Source organism: Triticum urartu, chromosome 4A (assembly GCF_056163025.1).
Source record: "Triticum urartu cultivar PI428250 chromosome 4A, HENAU_Tu73, whole genome shotgun sequence".
Taxonomy (NCBI): Eukaryota; Viridiplantae; Streptophyta; class Magnoliopsida; order Poales; family Poaceae; genus Triticum; species Triticum urartu.
Window position 1 is genome coordinate 4221620 of NC_141876.1, and position 5827 is coordinate 4227446.

Below are 5827 nucleotides of genomic sequence, written 5' to 3' on the forward strand. Positions count from 1 at the left end.
ACTGATTTCGCTTCTCCACCACACCATTCTGTTGGGGAGAGTAAGGCGCCGTGGTATAGTGTTTGACGCCCCTTTCGCTGCAGTACTCTTGAAATTCCATCGAGTTGAACTACCCTCCGCGATCAGACCTGAATGCTCGAAGTTTACAGTTACCTTCAGCTTCTGCCATGGCCTGAATCCTCTTCAAACAGGTGTGTGCCTCATCCTTAGACTTGAGTAGCTCAATCCACATGTACCGACTGTAGTCGTCAACAACAAGGATGTAGTATTTGTTCCCTCTTGGTGTTGGTGGCGTGATCGGACCACACAAATCTGTATGCACTAGCTCCAGACCATGCTCTGCTCGATATGAACTCGCCTGCGGGAAAGGGGCTCGATGTTGTTTCCCTAGTGCATAGCCATCGCAATACTGCTCGATGCGAGCTATCTCAGGCATACCTCGGACCATCCCTTTTGCAGACATGGCACGCAGCGGTCGGAAATGCAAATGCCCCATTCTAGCATGCCACTTCCAAGTCTCATCATCCACTTTGGTCATCAGACACACCTCGTGTCAATGGTCAGCATGCCGGTGTACAAACGAGTGCTTGAACTGTCATCAAACCATCCTGACTCCCAATCTGACACCCACCTTTGTCCAACTGACCAACAGAGATTATGTTGTTTCGCAGGCTCGGTATGTAGTATACCTCTATCAAGGCACGCTGCTCGCCGCTCTGGCACTTGAAAACAATGGATCCCCTGCCACGGATTGCTACATGTGACCCATCTCCAAATTTGACCGTGCCATGCACGCCCTCATCAAGCTTAGCGAACATTCTCTTCTCTCCTGTCATGTGACTTGTGGAACCCGTGTCAAAATACCATAGACCGTCAGGGGATGGCACGGAGATTAGCTTTTCTTCATTGAGAAAAACTGCTTGTGGTGCCACTGGTTCAGCCGCTGTGCCGGGTGACCATGGATATGAATAGGCCTTGCTCATGCTCGTCGCCTCCTTCGCGCACCAAATTGGCTTGTTCCTTCTTCCCTTGCTGACCTTGTTATTCAAGATACGACCAACACTCTTTCTTCCATTGGCCAAGTTTCCCACAGAAGTGACATTTCCCTTTCTTCTTTCCGCCCGATCCACCGGATCCACCAGCACCGCCGTTGTTGGCCGCAGATTTGCCTCCGCCGGGAGACTTGTTCTTGGCCTCCGCCCTTTTCCTAGTAGTGCAATTAACACCATTATAGTACATGCACAGGAACAATATTAAGATGTGCGCTGAAAACAAGAGCAAAGAGATCACTAGTAGCTTATTTCGATTGCACATCACAACAACAGCCAGGTTCGATTCTTTAACGAAAAATCAACGCCGCACGGGCGGGATACAACGACAAACATAAGTGAACAAAAGAAAACTAGACATGTTCAGCGGGAGGGAAACAACACCACAAATTAACCATCTAATAGAACATGTATATAAACTAAAATCCTCACCTGCACTTTGCTTTTATCGGCCTTCGGGAAGCAAAATATCTGAAAATATCTCTTCCTGTGCAGCGACGCTAATTACTGATTGTGTTGAAGCTTTGTCTGTATGCACTAGACCGATGATCCGAACAGATGATGGCTCCCCAGCGCAGCTGCAATTGTCCTGCAGCCTGTGTGCAGCCTCAAGATTCTGAAGCACATCACCCATTGATGGCCTATCTATGCTACGATCACCAACACATTTCACCGCTAGCTCTGAAAATATCCTGAAGCACTCGGGGGTGATCTCCTCCTTAACACATGGGTCAACAATCTGCTTGAGTACACCTTTGTCCTTGCAAGATAGCGCCCAGGCTCGCAAGCTCACTTGCTCGTCTGGGAGCTTGGTGTTTATCACAGGGCGCGCACACAGGATCTCAAATAACACGACCCCGAAGGAGTACACATCTGATTTTTTGGTGAGAGGCCGCAGCAGGAAGTACTCCGGATCAAAATATCCAAAGGAGCCTTTTACTGCGGTGCTGACATGTGCCTTGTCAGTGTCTGTACATGCCTTAGATAAACCAAAATCAGAAACGTTGGCCATTAACCTGTCATCCAGTAGGATGTTCGTGGTCTTAACGTCACGGTGGATGATTCCTTGCTCTGTGCCAGTGTGGAGGTAATGCAGCCCTCGGGCTGCACCAATGCAAATATTAAGGCGCTGCTTCCACGAGAGTGATGGGTTTCTGGTGCCGTAGAGATGATCACGTAGTGTTCCGTGAGGCATGTAGTCATACACCAAAATCATCTCATTCTCGTCCTTGCAGTAGCCAATCAAAGATACAAGGTGACCATGGCGGAAATTGCACAACATCCCAATTTCAGTGTGGAACTCATGAAAGCCTTGCTGGGATCCCTGGTTGAGTCGCTTGATCGCCACCTTTATCCCTCCATCGATCTCGCCGCTGTAGACATTCCCGAAACCGCCTCTGCCGATGATAAGTGCTTCATCAAAACTATTGGTGGCAAGTTGAATTTCTGCTAATGAGAAGCGACGACTCTTTTCAGGCGTCCATTTGGTCCAGAGTCGGTCTTGTAACAACTCTTCGCTACCTTATTCCATCTGTAGATAACACATGTGCTAAAAAACGTAATCAGAAGCACAGCAACACCACCACCGATGATGGTTGCTCTTGCTGGTATGTCGCCTTTGGATTTTCTTGTACCACTAGATAGCCTATTAGGATGAATGTCAGGATTTTGTGGAGCAGGAGGATTGAGCCCAGCAAGATTTCGGCTGTAATCTTGTAGCTTGAAGACCTCAAGGCCATTCAGTATTGCATCATAATATTGTGGATTAGTTGAAATATCAGGGGAAAGTGCAATCCACATGTCCACTTGACCAAAACCACTAGCCATGATAAAATATTCTCTATATGCTGTTATACCTGTTCCTCCGCTCAACAAGATTACATCCATATCCTCCTGCGCTGTCTGGTTGTTGATGTAGATGTAGAACGACCTCTGATTGACCTTGGTAAAAGTTGACTGAATCTCACAGAAATGGAACCTTAGGAGGTAGGTGAACCCAGCATCAACCGGCAAAATCCATGTAAGGTTGTAGTTGAGGTTGAACTATGGAGCTGGCCCCATCGACCGAGCCGTACCATAGACATCAAGTGGCGCTGTGTAATTCGGCACTGTCGGTGTATACATGATAGTCACACTAGGATCTTTGGAGTAGGTACCGAGAAAGGCTTTCACCCCGCTTTATAAATAAAGCACCGACCCACAAGCATCCAGTACAAACACACGACACCGCAACACACGCACACACCCAAGACAAGATACATAGGCGCTGAGCGCAAGAACACCACTCCTAGCTACAACGAAGAGATGAAGTTACATATGACGAACCATGGACTCCAAGGCGGCGCCTTCAGGAAGGGTACGACACCGGAGCGCCGCCACCGCCCGATCCAAGGATCAGAGTTTCCCCTGGAGCCGCATGACGGGCAATGAGAGCCGCGACGACGCCTTCAAGAAGGGAACGATCTTCGCCGCCGCCGGTCCGTCCGAAGATAGAGCAGGTTTTCACCTCGGCCACCACTCACTGCCACCGAACGCCACATCCCGGCAACCACGCCGTCCACACGGCCATGGTGACCGGGCAGCGCCTTAGCACGGGCTCTGTCCAAAAGCACCGCGCTACCACCACCAGGGCCGCCGCCCCGGCATCCAAGACCTTGACACCACCTCACACGAGACCCGCCTCCACCCCAACGAAAGAGACGAGCGGAAAGGTCCCCCCTTTCGCACCCCTGGGCGACCCCCAGCGTCGAGACCCGATAGGCCGGCGAGAACTGGCATCCACCGACCCGTCCTGCTGCCCCGAGCGCGAGACGAGCGCGGTCCTGCAGCACCGAGAGGGGGACGAGGTCCGTCCTGCTGCATCGTGCGCGAGACGAGCTCGATCCCGCTGCACCGTGCGCGAGACGAGCTCGGTCCTGCAGCACCGGGCGCGAGACGAGCGGTGGACCGTAGCTGGGTGAGGACCAGCCCTTTGATGGGAGTAGCGGCCAGATGACGAGGAGATGGGGCGAAGGTCGAGACGGTCCAACCGCAGACGAGCCGACGCCGGAGAAGCCGGCCGCTGCCGCGGGTAGATCCGCAACCACCGCCACTGCGCCGCCACCCCGAGCACCCGAGATGGCCCCGGTCGAGACAGCCGCCCGCAGCCCTAGCCGAACGCGGCCCGCGCCGCCGAGAGGTCAGATCTGGCCGGGCCACTTGCCGCCGTCCCCGACCACTGGCTCTTACCACTACCGCCCTCCTTGACCCGCGCCGACCACGGCCCGCCCCGCAGGAGGTCAGATCTGGCCTAGCTACGCCTAGCCAGCCGCCGTCCCCGAGTCCAGCAGGCACATCCACCGCGCCACCGCCCGCCACGAGCAGGATCCGGCCAGGGCTTTGCCCGGCGGCGCGCTCCGGCGGCGGCGGGGGGAGGAGATCCCCATAGCCGGCACGGCACCATATATGTATGGGGAATCAACATCCCATGAGCGGTAAAAGCCCGTGTCATCTTTCGGAGAAATGGCTTGGCCCCCAACATTGAGCCGGTACATAGTCTGGAAGCCTGTGTCAGCGGCGAATGTGAAATATTGTGGAGCTATGTAATCACCATAGACAAATGTTGTGGTGGCTGTTGTGAAGATGTTAGGTGTGGGCACAATCTCAATGCCATTGATAAATGCATACGAACCATTCAGAAATGTTGATGGGGAAAATGTGAGGTCCAAGCTGCCTGAAGAAACATTCAATGAGAACTCACGGACAAGGTAGGCATAGTTGATTGCCTGAACTGTTTGTGAAGCATTGAAGCGATTTAAGAGGACTAGATTTTCTGCCGTGACACCAAAAAAGGCATTGGAGACGGCATAGTTTCCGTAAGCAACCGGATAGAAGTAGAGGCGTAAGAACATGCGACCTGGGCTGACAGGGAAGGAATATGTGTAATTTGAAGAGAAGGTGCGTGCAGTCATATAAGGGACCGTGGAGGGGAGTGAAGCATCTTGGTATGAAGCACTGGCTCCAACTCCTTCCTCGGATGGTGTGAACATGGAGCCGGTGTCCCCGTACCAAGTGCGACCACTATCTACATCATCATATTGGCCTGATCCTCCGCAATTTAGGAGGATGAGGCCAGAGTTGATGGAGGCGTTATCGGCCGCGTGGGCAAGCGACAAGAGGAGAGCTATTAACTGGAGGTTAACTGGTAGGGTTCGGAAGGCCATCGTTGTGGTTGGTGTAGCAGGACCTACAGAATGTCTCTAGGAGCAGTTGCATTATGCAAGAACATTATCATTTTCTTGATGGGATTTGGAGCAAGAAGATGTCCTGAAAATTGGAGCTAGGACGCCGTACAACCTGCAACTGCAGCAAAAAAAAAGTTGATAATCCAATAAACTGAACCATGGCAATATGAACAAGTGCTGAACGATGCAAGGCAGAACTAATACTGAAGTCGCAAGAATTTTAGCAAACTGAAGTCAATCACCAAAAGATGGAAACAAAACGCTGCTAACTAATGGAGCTCTCTCTGTGTTCTTACTTTCTATGAACAGACATTTGATTGAAGCAATAAACTTGGCCAAATTTGGCTAGAAAACTTTGAAAGATTCAAGCCCAAGTATACATATCCAACCTAATTAAGGAGGGTAAAGGAGGCAGGAAAAGAATGAGGATGATTCATTTCCTGGTTACCTGAAATAGCGGATATATATATATATATATATATATATATATATATATATATATATTCTGATCACGGGATCAGAATAACTATTTGGATCAAAGCCAGCCGAATAAGG

At 51.1% G+C, this 5827-nt stretch overlaps 1 pseudogene; it reads right to left on the reverse strand.

Moving 5' to 3' along the window:
* Window positions 1–1494: 1494 nt before the first annotated feature.
* On the reverse strand, window positions 1495–5251 carry LOC125527948 (receptor-like protein kinase FERONIA pseudogene; annotated as a pseudogene).
* Window positions 5252–5827: the final 576 nt, after the last annotated feature.